The sequence below is a fragment of the Propithecus coquereli genome, unplaced genomic scaffold (assembly GCF_000956105.1).
Source record: "Propithecus coquereli isolate 6110/MARCELLA unplaced genomic scaffold, Pcoq_1.0 Scaffold1, whole genome shotgun sequence".
Classification (NCBI taxonomy): domain Eukaryota; kingdom Metazoa; phylum Chordata; class Mammalia; order Primates; family Indriidae; genus Propithecus; species Propithecus coquereli.
In genome coordinates this window covers 16,451,801-16,465,452 of record NW_012133857.1, presented here as the reverse complement: position 1 = coordinate 16,465,452, position 13,652 = coordinate 16,451,801, and positions in this window count along the sequence as shown.

Here is a 13,652-nt window from a genome sequence, read left to right as displayed (position 1 = left end):
GAAATCTGAATAAAATTTGTAGATTAGATAATAATATTGCATAAATGTTGATTTCTTCATTTTAATAACTATGCTATAGTTATGTATGAGAATGATCTTGTTTTTAGGAAATAGGCTCTGAAGTATTTGACAGCTATCTTGTTTGGGCTGCTATAACAAAAATGCCATAGACTGGAGTAAACAACAAATATGTTTCTCATAGTTCCGGAGGCTGGAAGTTCAAGATCAGGGCTCCAGCATGGTTGGGTTCTGGCGAGAGCCCCCTTCCTGGTTCACAGATGGCGGTCTTCTCCTCGCTCCTCACAGGGCAGAGAACAAAGAGGAAGCTTTCTTAGGGCTTTTTATAAGGCCACGAATCCCATTTATGAGGGCTCCCCCCTCATGACCTAATCACTGCTCAAAGGCCCCACCTCCTAGTACCATCCCCTTGGGGGTTAGGGTTTCAGTGTATGAATTGGGGGCGGGGCACAAATATTCGGTTCATAGGAGCAGCAAAGGGGCATTTATATCACGTCTACAGCTTAAGATCAAACAGTAAGGAGGTAGATAAGTAGGTAGGTAGGTGGATACACAGATAGGATAACATGGTAAAATGCAAAATCTAAGGAATCTGGGGGAAGGGTATACAGGAATATTTTGTGCTATTCTTTCGACTCATCATAAGTCTGAAATTATGTCAAAGTTAAAAGTTAGAAGAAAAAACTCAGAGGGAGAGAGAGAAAGAGAGGTTTGCACCCACAGCACTCGCCCTGACAGGTGGATATCCTCCTGCTCCCTCCAGCCTTGAGGGGAAACTTGCCATCCTCTCAGAAGCATGTCTCGGTCTCCCACGCACTCATTTTTGATAACACCAACTTAAATCCCTTCTACTATAATTTCAACCCATCTCCATTGTTCTGAATATAGTCAGGTCAAGCCATAGAGCTATAAAATGATAGTCTGTCTTCTCTCCTGGCATTACATACCTCTACTTCTCCTTACGGCACAGATCGCAGTTGTAATTCGACATTGATTTGTGTTCATTGTGTTCATGATTGGGTTCCTGTCTGTCTCTCCCACTGCACCATAAGCTTCAGAAAGGCAGGGATTGGGTCTGGCTTTGCTGAACATTGTACCCTCAGCGTGGGACCCAGTGCAAAATGAAAATATGGGGCTCCCATTTCAAAAATGATTGCAAGGCAGCAACAGCAGAGTGTTAAACCAAGCGCAAGGTCCTTCTGAGCTCAGGGCACTGTGCAAGCCCAGGGGTTGCACCCAGTGAAGCTGGCCATGGCCAGCACAGTTGCTGGTGCAGAGGAGAAGCTTGGCAAATGTGCGCTACATGAATAAATGAAAAAGTAAAACTTCTTGAATACATTTCCAGGTCGTATATAAGGCTGAGGTCTCCTGCAGCCAAACTTTTATATTGGTAGTTGATATGGGCCTTCATGAATCAACTCCAGATGGATTCCAGGTGGCAGGGTGCCAATTCCTATCGTGAGCGGGGACAGTGCTGAGCTCCAGCGCCCCATGTCCACCTCCCCACAGCCACCACTGGGGACAGGCCATCCTGGGCTCTTCACATTCCGAATCTGCATTGAGGACACAGCTTCTGCCAGCCTCCCCTCACAGTTTCCACACCTTCCGCCCGGCCCTCCCCCTCCTGTGCATCTCCTCCTTGGACTTGGTCCTAGCACAGAATGTTCTAACCGAGGAATGTGAGCCCCTCTGGAGCCCACAGCATTAACACTCCCCAGCTATGCCAAACTGGGCACTGAGGCGAAGCCACCAAACCCCTTTTCACTCATGACCTACATTGCCATTGGTTCCATGGACTGTTCATTCTGCGACTCGAGGGGGAAAATGTTACTATGACAACAGCTCCTGGAGCTGCAAGGATGCAAAACACCTACTTAAAAAAAAGTTCACTTGCCCATATGGCAAATGGACTTCATTAGTTGTTTCTCAATCAAATATCCAAACAAGGTGGGCTGAAAAGAGAATGTTTTTAAAGAGCGAATTCAGATTGTAGCACCAGAGCTACCCATTGAGATACTGGAGGGCAAAGATAGAGTATCATAGTTTCATGGTTTTGTTTTTAAAGAGAAATATTATCACAAATTATCAGTGTGCTCCCTCACTAATGTGAACTTGCCCCTATGACAAGGAAACATCCTAGTTTCTTCACCTGAAGACATTTTTTTATTCATTCATCCACACAGTCACAAACGTTTCTCGAGCAATTACTATGTGCCTGAAGTCACAATGCCTCCCTCAGGGGGTGGTGGGGTCTGAGACCAATGTCAGGTTGAAACCAATGTAGAAATCACAGTCACTTGTTATCTCCACTTCCTTCCCCCTCCCTCCTCTGACTCCCACCACCCCAGCCGCCCATCACAGCCTGAATTGACTGGCTTACGTTACCAGCTGTGTGTCTGTGTCACCCACTTAGACTCCGAGTGGGTTCCCCAAAGGCCAAGGATCAGCTTCCAAGCCACCATATCCCAGGACCTGGCACCAAATCGGGCACACAGTTAGCCAAATTCTGCCTAAGTAAAGCAGATGTGAGAGCCGACGTCCATAAGTAATTTTGCACTTTTTCTCATGTTCCTCCTATAATCAATGAACTTGAATCACAATCACCTTCCGGCGGGGACTCCAGAGTTTCCATATGGGGTTGCTAAAGAGGGCGCCTAGCTGGGGCTAGAACACACGTGATGACACACTGCACTCTTGTTTCGCATAGACTGCACCGGCATGTCGGGCTGGGGGCGCCCGAAGCTGTGTTTGTGTGGTAAGCAGCCTGTCTCTGCTTGGATCATTTGTGTACGGGGTGACATGGGCCAGGTGTACGTGGAAATTATCAGTGAGCTTAACTCCAGCCCCCTTTGGAGTCCTCAGTCCTCATCACCTTCCAGCTGAGCACGTGTCATTCGATTCTGTGTACCCCAGAAGTGGCCTGTGACACTCCTCACGACTTTCCTCCAAAAGGACATCTCTGTTTCATTTCCTTTCTTAGCTAAAAGCCTAGTCCCGGGGGAGCACTGCAGAGAAGAAAACACCAACACAAAACAGAGCATCGAAACTCTGGGCAGAGAACCTGAAACCACCATGCCACCCTTCCTTAATTTCAGAGTCTCCTTCCCCAGCCGGCCTTGGAGACAATTGCGGAACATCACTCTGGTCATCCCTTCCGGACACGATTATGTTCTAGTTACTGCCTACGAGGACCTACTTGATATGTCTCATCGTACCCTGATTGCATTCAAAACTTGATTAGATTCTATTGATTCTGTCATAAAAAAATAAACGCGGCCTGTTTTCCCCCTGTAGTCTCTTACTTGCTTAATATAAAAATCCCACCTGTGCCTCGTAGGCTCAAACCTACTTTGCTCTGCTCTGCTCCACTTCCAGTTCTTTCTGTTTCCCTTCGCAGAGCTGACATCTCTCTCCAGTCTTGTGCAGTGGCTTTAGTTTTTATTGCTGTTATTTGCTGATCTCTGTTAGGGCTATTTGCTCTCCCAACTACCAGAGGGGAAAGGAGAAATATTTCTCTAATTCCCAGACAGTATCACTGGGCAAACTGTTTTTCAATGAATTCATTTATATTTATTGGTTCCAAGTGTTAGTTCATCCCATCATAAGTAACTTCCCTTGTGAGGAAGGAAAGGCTCGCTGTGGCCCCCAGTGCAGGGGGGCCTCCCGCAGGGCGCCCCTATTCCTACGCTCTGTCATGTGGCCAATGCTCGCTCACCTTCCAAGATCCAGCTAAACGTCCCTCCCATGTAAAGTCCTCCTTGGCTCCTTCAGGCAGTTGAAAACTGATGAGCAGAAAGGAAGAAACTAGGCTAAGGACCCCAGATGGAGACATTACTGGGGATCATACAAAGATACGGCCATAAAGAGCTCACAGCGGCCAGGGACCAGTGAGACCTGCCCCACTTTCCCCCAAATTTCAGTTACTTGTCTATCATGTCGTGATTTTTTTTTTTCTGTATCTGAGCATCACTTGTACTTTTATTTACTTATAATTTTTCTTAGTATCTACTTGTTTTTTTTCCACTTTCCTACATTTATTTTTAAAAAAATTTTGTCATTATCATGACCTCTTATCATAACCAGAAAGTAACTTGGTAAGGTAAAAGGTAAATACAATGAAAGAAAAACAGCTAGGAACTAGTTCAGAACTCTGGCTCCAAACACACAAAAAAATTAAAAATTTTTAAAAATCCAGTTCAGAGGCAAAACCCATCCTTCCTTTCTATGCTTCTACTTCTACTAAGTGTTTGTCTTTCCTCTGTTTCCAGAGTGTTCCTGACAAACAGGCCCCTTAAACCAAAGGTAAAAAACAGACAAAATCACTCATGGAGAATCTATGCAGATACTACTCCCAGGGAAAACCAACCTTCATGTGTGGGATTTTTTAGGGAGTGAACAGAGCCTTAGTTAACTATAACAATGTCCATTATGAGAGCCAAAACTGGGAAAAATACAAACTTCCAGCCATAGGGTATCAGTTCCACAAGCCATGGGACACTCATATAATAGAATTTTATGCAATAGTTAAAAATTACGTTTTGGGAGAATGTAAGTGACGTGGAGAGATTGGGTTCCTGTCTGTGTCTCCATAGAAGCAATACCACAGAAGCAATTGAAGCAATCAGGTACAACCGTGCAGATGAAATATGACCTGGGACTTAAGATCTGGTGTTCCTCAACTTTGTCAGCTTCCGTGGAACATTGCGTGAGTTCCTTGAGTTGTTGAAAGTAAGGATTTCACGCTCAAGTGCATTGGAAAAACTCTAGATTAATCACAGTGAGATGAGCTTTTAGCTACTAAATTTCTCAAATCTTTTATTAATAATATGCTTATGTACATCATGAATCTCCGAGAAGAGGTGCTAGGGTGATCCATTTCTAAACTTACCTCACCGTGAGACTGGTGTGCTGGGGACCGCACTTTAGAAAAGACAAACAGATGATTGAATGTATCATTGATGGATCAATACAGAAGTCTAGAAGGTGGGCACAAAATGTCAGTGATTCCAGTTGGCTATTAGAAATACGGATGATTTTTACGGGTATGTTATTATTATTATTATTATCTTGCTGATTTTTCCACAATGAACATTTCTGTTTATGTAGTTGAAAATAATGAAGTTTTTTGTTGTTTTGTTTTTTTAAGATGACTGAAGAGAGGATGGAAATGGGGCAGAGAGTTCCTGCAGCTGGCTGTGTGACTGCCTTCCACACACTGCCCATGTTGATTACTGCTCCTCTAGAGCAATGAGGCTGATTCCCTGGAGGACCCTCCCATGGTTCCCACTGGCCATCAGGAAGCACTCTGTCTTCAGCTACAGACTAGTCACCACCATCATCATCAGCATCAAAGTCAGTTGATCACTGAGAGGCTTTTTATGTTTCAAATTTCTTTACTGATGTAAAATTCACCTAACATAAAATTAGCCACATTAAAATGTGAAATTCAGTGACATTTAGTCCATTCACAATGTTGTGCAACCATCGTGCTGTCTAGTTTCAACTAACAGACACTGGATGAGAATGTCTAGCACTGTGCCTTGAATTTTTGGCCCATTCCCATGACCTTTTTCTAAAAATAATTGAAGTGGGCTGTCAAGGAATAGATATGTAGATATATACTAAGGTTATAAAGCAGAAAATCAGGGCCATAAAAGGAGAAAGAGATAAATACACCAACCATGACGTTGAGACGATGCTTATGATTGAGCATAAAGAGTATCCCTGAGTTTCCTGGCAGCCAGGGCAAAACGGGAAACACAATGACAAGTGGCTACTATCTGAAAGGAGAAGGCTTGGTGTAATCCAAGTGCGCTGAGGTGTTTTTCTGGAAATTAATTCTAAAAGAAATTGTTCATGTGAAGTTTATACATAAAACATTGACATACGTAATAGGCAATGTCCTTGACTATGATTTCATAACAAATGTACAGGACGGATTTTCATATGGTTGTTTTTCAATAAATATTTACTAAATGAATTAGTGAGCAAATGAATAAATGAATCAATAAAAGATACCTCTCCACTAGCTCAGTTGCATTCACATTACAAACCTTCATAAAGTTGTCAGTCTGACAGAACTAAATGCCCAAGGAACATTGCAATCACTCCTAAACTAATAAAAAAATTCTTTCAAAATAAACCTAAACTGTGCAGCAATATTAAATATCTGCATCAAATGAAAATATTAGGAACTTCTAGATTATCTCCTGATAGCCCTAACAATGTCAGAAAACCATAAGTCTTTGAGTGTTTTCCTTCTTCATAGTCTCTAATTTTTCTTATGCTTGTATTGCTGATTCATGAGAGGTGGTTTGGCTTTGTTTTAAGAAGAAAACAGCGGAGGTTGAGAGAACAGGTGTACAGGGGAGGTGCTGTGGGGTGGAAGGCAGCTCACTCGTCTGTCCCCTAGTGGGTGTGACATTTTGTGTGACCACTTTACTCACGCATAAAACAGGGGTAAACGCTCCCTCCTCACAGACTTGTTAGAACAGGGGTGGGGAACCTTTTCATGTTGGAAGATTGCATTAATTTAGCTGTAATCAAATAAGGCTGTGTTCAAGAAACTTCAATTAGATATACTTAAAAATGTACATTACTTTGTAAAAATCTAACTACTATGTACTTAATAATTTCAAAAAACAAAAACTATTTGTTACAGTTAACCAATCTTTTAATGACTTTGCTGTGTTTGCTTTTTGGTGGAAAGCATTTGAATATTTGGTTGCAGCATGGAGGTCCACAGTTTCAGTTGATCCTCTGGATGGGTACCAGTCATTTGTGACCTTAAGGGCGTCTTGATTTGGGTTAGGCAGGAGAATGCAGATTAGCAGCAATAAGTGGTTGAAAAGCAAGAAAGCATTTTTTGGGCATGTTGCCAAGGGTGTGGGTATTCTATTGCATTTTTCTATATTTCAACTGGATCTTTCTTAGTATCAAATGACAGCTTTAAAATGTCATCTACTGAGAACTCAATCAATTCCACCTGTAGTTCTTTAGATGCCTCGGTGATATCAACTAGGTGAGGCTGAAATGCTAATTTGAGTGTGATATCATGATTGTCAAAGTCAGTGAACCTTTCATTGTACTCTCCAATTAATAGGTCTATAACGGCTGTGTATTCTTCAAATGATTCACATATATCATCCTGCTCACCAATGACCTTTGCTAACTGAGGAAAATGTTCACCTGAAATTTCCTTTTGAAAATGTGTTTTGAAAAAAATTAGCTTTTTTTAAAAGTGCTTGGATTTTTTGCTGCATATCATATGTAGACTTAGTTTTTACCTTGCAAAGAAATATTCAAGTAGTTTTGATTTGACATGGTATCACACAGAAATGCTGCATTCCTATAGAAATCTTTCAATAATTCACATTGCTGATTCTGTTCTTTATAAAATTTAACTATCTGTTCACGCAGAGGTCAAATTTTGGCTAACACCTATCCCTGCAATAGCCAATACACTTTAGAATGACATGGCAAATCCACACCAAATACGTCATCATTCAACTTTAGCATGTTGCAAAACTGATGCTGCTGTGTTGCATTTGCAGGAATATAGTTAACAATACTTATAACTTGCTGCAAAGTGTCACTCGAAATAGTATTAATAGGTTTAGCTCAGAGATTTTGCTGATGCAAGAAAAAAAAAAGAGAACAGCAGGATCTGTTAATATTTTTTTAATCTTTGCAATAAACTCTTCATGTTTTCCTGTCACGGAAGGTGTACCATCCATATATATACTCACTAAATTTACCAAATTCAGTCCAACTTCACAACATTTATCTTGAAAGTTGTTGAAGATATCTATTCCCCATGTTCTGTCTGCAAGAGTGCCCAAAGCGAGTAACTCTTGGTAGCAAAGAAAATCTTCTGTTATGACCAAATGAAGTCTAAAACCTGAACCGAGTCAGTAGTGTCAGCTGATTCATCTAAGTGATTGAAAAAATGTATTTTCCTTTTGAAGTATTGCATGAAGTTGTTCTGTTAAGCTGAAGTTTCATTCACACTGCCAATCAGTTATGGCTCTTCTCGAAAGAGGGAATTGCTTGTACATTGAAACTTTAGACCCCAATAGTCTAAGCATGCTACAACTTCAACAATGCATTCTTTCACAATTTCTACATCACTGAATGTCTTCCCTTTTTCCCCGAGTAAGCTACTTTATAAGTTGCTTCAGTGGCATTATTTCTAGTTCTCATTGCTGCCTGAAAGAATTGTCTTTGCTTTTGCTTTTCATCTTTTAATTTCTGCAATACAATCTCTCATGCCTCTTCCTCTAATTTGAAATATTCGTGATCCTTATGAGTGTTATGATGTTCATGAACATTGAGTTTCTTTAATGGTAATATCACAGTATCACCAAGCAAGCAAATCACCTTATCTTTAGCAGGAGCAAGATAATATCACAATTTCCAATTCTCATTAAAAAATCTGTTTTCAGTGTTCTCTTGGTCTTCTTTGACATGATGGACTGTTAAGCAGACAGAATTAAACGATACTGTGGAGCTGTGCAGCTACTCACAAATTCCACTTCAAACAGCAACACAGTGCACTATTGTCAAAAGCTGATAACAGACTGGTGTACTCAACCCCCGTAAACTCTCGCCAACCAGTTTCGTGTGGTAGTGGCACCAGTCAGGTGGGGGACATTGGAACTAAATCATGAGTGTAGCAGCCGTCAATTTAGCCCTTATGACTTACTAATGTTCTAACTGTGCCAGGCAATCTGGAAGAATTATTTTGTCAAAACATTTTTCATTCTTTGATATTTTAAATACATTCATTTTAAAAATAAAATAAAAATGTAAAAGATGAACAAAAATGTATTAATAAGAATACAAGGATTTGTTCTATAAAAGTTGGATTCATTCAAAAAGGCCACACTTAAGGACCTAGAAGGCCACATGTGGCCTTTATGCCGCAGGTTTCCCAACCTGTGTTAGAAGGACTAAGTGAGATAATACAGAGATCAGTGGTTCAGATTAAGTATGTGCTTATTATATTTTTAATATAACATCACAAATGGCAACTATTAATATTATTGATGTTTTTATTTTACATAATAGCAGCAACATTAACACAATAGTAAAAGGAAGAAAAAAGTTGTCTATAGTCTCATTTCTCCAACAAATCAAGTTATTTTCATTAGGCTATACCTTTTCTAGTTCTGACCCACATGATTGGTACATAGTTATAATCATATTGTAAATGAAACTTTACATTCTGATTTTTTCCCTCTAACATTATATGATAAGCATTTTCTGCTACATACGAATCGTTAAATGATGATTTGAAAAGCCACACGTATTCAGGGACAATAAGATGCAGTGACTCTCTCTATAGTACAAGCAGTTGCCTTCATATTTTCTAAACTGAAATCCCTCCAGATGACCGATACTGGCCCTTGAAGTAACCAAATTCAGTGTAATAAAATTGATGTCACAAGGAGGCAAGCAAATCAGGGCACTTTGAGTGACAATGAAGCATTAACCTTTTATAAGCTTTAAAGCCGATGGATTTCAGTTCGCTGCAATGTACAAATGTACCTTGGAATATGATCCAAGGAGTGAGCTGCCTTTCTGAATGTGAGCGCAGAATCTGACCTCCAGAACCAAGCCAAGAGTGTGTGCAGCCTGCAGATCCAGGAAGGCCGACCCTGGCACACAGGCTCTTCCCTCCCCCACCAGCAGAAGACTGAGCCGGTGGAGGTAGGGCAGGGGCAGGGCCTCAGGAGAATGGCTGGAGCCAGCGGGAGCTGCGAGGTGAAAGAGCACAGACTCATTTGGGAACAAAGACGGAGGGCACGTAGGCAGGGACATCAGGTGTGGATCAGAAAGTAGTGGGGAAAATACGTTGTCAAAATTGGCCTGGAAAATGCAAAACCTTAAATTCTGCTAAGGGGCTTGAATGTAACTGTGTGGGTGCTGGGGAGCCCCTGACAGGTGTCGAATAAGGGAGTGGGCCAGCCAAGGGGCTGAGACGGAAAGAGCCAAGAGCAAAGCGTTATGAAACACAGGAGAAAACTCTGGCAGGGGTGCGGAAGAGACCGGAATCACAATATAGATGATGACTGATGGGTCCCAAGTGCTGTGTTCCAGGCTCTGTCTGTGTACTTGATGTGAGTTTACTAATTCCATCCTTTTAACAATCCTCTGATGTGGGTCCTGTTTTCCAGAAGGAAAATCAAGGTCCGGGATTACTAGGCGGCAGTCCCAGGAGGGAAAGCCAGGCAGGCTGGATCCCGAGCCCGAGGCCAGCCCCACATCAGACGGCCCAGACGGAGACACGAGATCTGTGACGGAGGCCGAGCCAGACTCCACCAGGAGAGCGGACAGGCATTGCAGGCAGAGGTGACAACACACGCAAAGGCACAGAGACTAAAAAAACAACGTGATACTTATGGGGAAGGACAGAAGTTCCAAGAAAGAAATACGTTGTGCCGAGTGAAGAGGGACAGGCCAGAGAAGGAAATCTCTACTTCAAATCTCTATGTCATGCAGCGTGCAGAGGCCAGTGACAAAGGCTGAGAAAGGCCTGCGTCCCTCCTCCCTCCCTGAGATAGTTGTCCCCGCAGCCTGCACAAGCACTGCGTTTGTATACTGCATTGCTTACAGTCGGTAGGGATTATTCTGGCCGAGGGGTCCTCCACTCTGGCTGGTCTCAGCACAGCCATTCATCCACCCGGCAAACATTAATTGTATGCCTCTGTGCAAACAACACTGGCTACACAGATTAATGAAATTGGAGCAGTGCTTACAAAAGCCTGCACCTGAGGGGAACTTCCTTCCACTCAGCATGGAGCTAGCTTGGACAAAAAGGGTCTCCCTGTGCGGTACACCACACTCTTTGTTCTTTCTTGGGAAAATCTCATCTTACAGAGCAGTGAGATCATATAAGCAGCTTCCTGCTGGAGAAGATCAGGTTTCACTCACTTGTTGCTAATAAAATAAACAGCCGGGATAAGCAATTTCACCTTGATTATAGCTGCATAGGAACCAGATGATCCACACTGGGGTTTTTCTTTTTATACTCAGAATCTTCAGCCCACAGAATATCCAGGAAACCCTCTCCCTTCCCCTCCAAGTCCCTGAGCTGTGGGCCACTAAATGTGGTACCAGCATGAGCTCTGAAGATGGAGATACTGGACTTGGCTCCTGTGAGTCCTGAGGGTGCTTATGCTGGGAGGACTTGGGGGATCTCTCGATGGTACATTCTAATGGGGCGAAGATCCAGAGCTCGATAGGTTCCCCGAAGTTGCACCATCCACTGAGGCACCACTTGAAAACCACTGCTGTGAACTCGTTTTGTTCAATCTTCCTGCTGTCCCATGTTGTAAACATCTACCTGTCCATTTCTCAAAACCAATGTTTCAGCTACGACTGGCTTAAAACTCTTCCGATGGCATCGTCAGGACTGGGGTGAACTTACCCTGAGCAGAGGGAATGCTGAGCACACAAATGGCCCAGATAGAACTCCACACGCCACCGAGCAATTGTCATGGAAATAGAGGGGCATTTAGAAAAGCCGCGGCAGCAAAGATCTGTCTAGCACAGGTTTGCAAAAGGACCTACATCTCCACTCAAGAAAGATTGCCTTTTATGCAATTAAAATGAATCCTCCATCTGTCTAAAAACCACTTACATAAAGCGCTCCCTTCTCCCCCGCCTCCGCAGGTTTGGCATCTATGCACCAGGTCATGTTTCCGGCCAGCGTGCACCAGGCCAGCCGCTAACATGCACACAGCCGTGTTCCACCCAGAGCTACCTGTTAAGGAGAGAAGCCCCTTTACAGACAAGCTAAGGCTTAGAGGTGAGAGAGAGAGAGAGAGAGAGAGAAGTCCTTAGTAGATAGCTTGCCTTAAACATACATAGGAGCAGTCCTTAGGTGGAGAGCATGCTTCCCCCATATCCATTAGCATATAGTTCCATCTGCATGCCCTCTGAGAGCAGTTTGCAAGTATGATAAAGTCTGAAAATGTTACATATGTGTGTCTCTACACACACTCACCCAGAGCATGTCTCTGGGCAGAATGAAGAAAGTGGTGGCTTTACTGGAAAGGGCTCAAATCCTCCCTCGCTCTGTCTATACACAGACACATGCTCATTTACCCCTTTAAAAGATAAGGACACTGAGAGGGTTGTTTCCCAAGATGGACTTTCAGACTCCAGGACAATGTTGATGGCCTGTTTGCTGCCCCATCCCAGAGGCTCTGGAAGTGGCGAAGCAAACCAGCCTCTGGGTCAGAACACGAGTGTCTCACAGAGAGCAGCAGAGATGCCCTCCCCAACTTCCAACATTCTGCTTTGTAGGAGACCTCAGGCTCCCACTGTCCTCAGGCTCCTCCTCTCTCCCGTTTGTGAGAAGCCACAGTCCAAGGGCACGAGGGACAGAGAAGCTACCAACAGCCTGGGCTTGGGCATCAGGCAGATGTAAACTCCATCCTGGCTCTGCCACTTACTAGCCATTTGACCTCCAGAAAGCTCACTTAATCTCTGCAAACCTCATTTCCCCATCTGCAAAGCAGGGATCACAGTGCCTTCCTAGCAGGTTTGTTGTGGGGGTGACAGGAGATGAAGCATGTAAAAAGCTGGGTTCAGGAAGTCCATTCCACCAATGGCCTCTCTTGCAGCATTTGGCTTTGTTGTTTACCTGCATAATTATCTCTTACTAAAATGTAAGTGTTTTGAAGGCAGGGTTAACAGTTTATTAACTGCTATACTCTGATGGATAAACACAGTGCCAGGCACACAGTAGGCACTCAATAAATACTTGTTCAATTAATGATTAATTACAGACCTGAGCCCATTGTACCTGTGATGGTTAATTTCGTGTGTCAACTTGGCTGGGCCACGGTGCCCAGATATTTTGTCAAACATTATTCTGGATGTTTTTGTGGGGGTGTTTTGGATGAGATTAGCATTTAAGTGGGTGGACTTTGAGTAAAGCAGGTTACTCTCCATAATGTGAGTGGGTTTCAGCCAATCAGCTGAAGGCCTTAATGGAACCAAGACTGACCTTCACTGAGCAAGAAGGAATTCAGCGGCCGACTGCCCTTGAACTTGAACTGCAATTCCCCCTGAGCCTCCCGCTGGCCTACCCCATCAGACGCTGGACCCACCAAGTCTCCACAGTCACATGAGCCAATTCCTCAGAATAAATCTCTCTTTATAGATATACACCCTGTTGGTTCTGTTTCCCTGGAGAACACTGACTAATGCAATATCTAACCTGTTAATGGAGAAACCAGCCAAATGGGTATGCATTCACCCCCCTTAGCCTGGAAACATGTTAATACCAGTTTCATTGACTTTTGTTAGCTTAAATGGCCAAGAATCACGCCCATTTAACCAAATTCTTTTATTTGATCCACACACAGGCTTGTTGGCTAGGGATCATGAGCCCTTTTTTTAAAAAAAAAAAAAAAAAAGGACAAATACATCGTGTATAAGGCAACACTACCTACCGTTAGCATAGACTTTTGTCAGCAGTGTGACCAGATGTATTTCTGCCGGTCCATTATTATGGGAAGGTCAAGCACTAGTAGGAAATTGAAGTATTTAATCCTTTTCTAAATTTAAGTAGTAACATTGACATTCTTGAAATCTCATATTTAAAAAGAAAAAGACAAAAA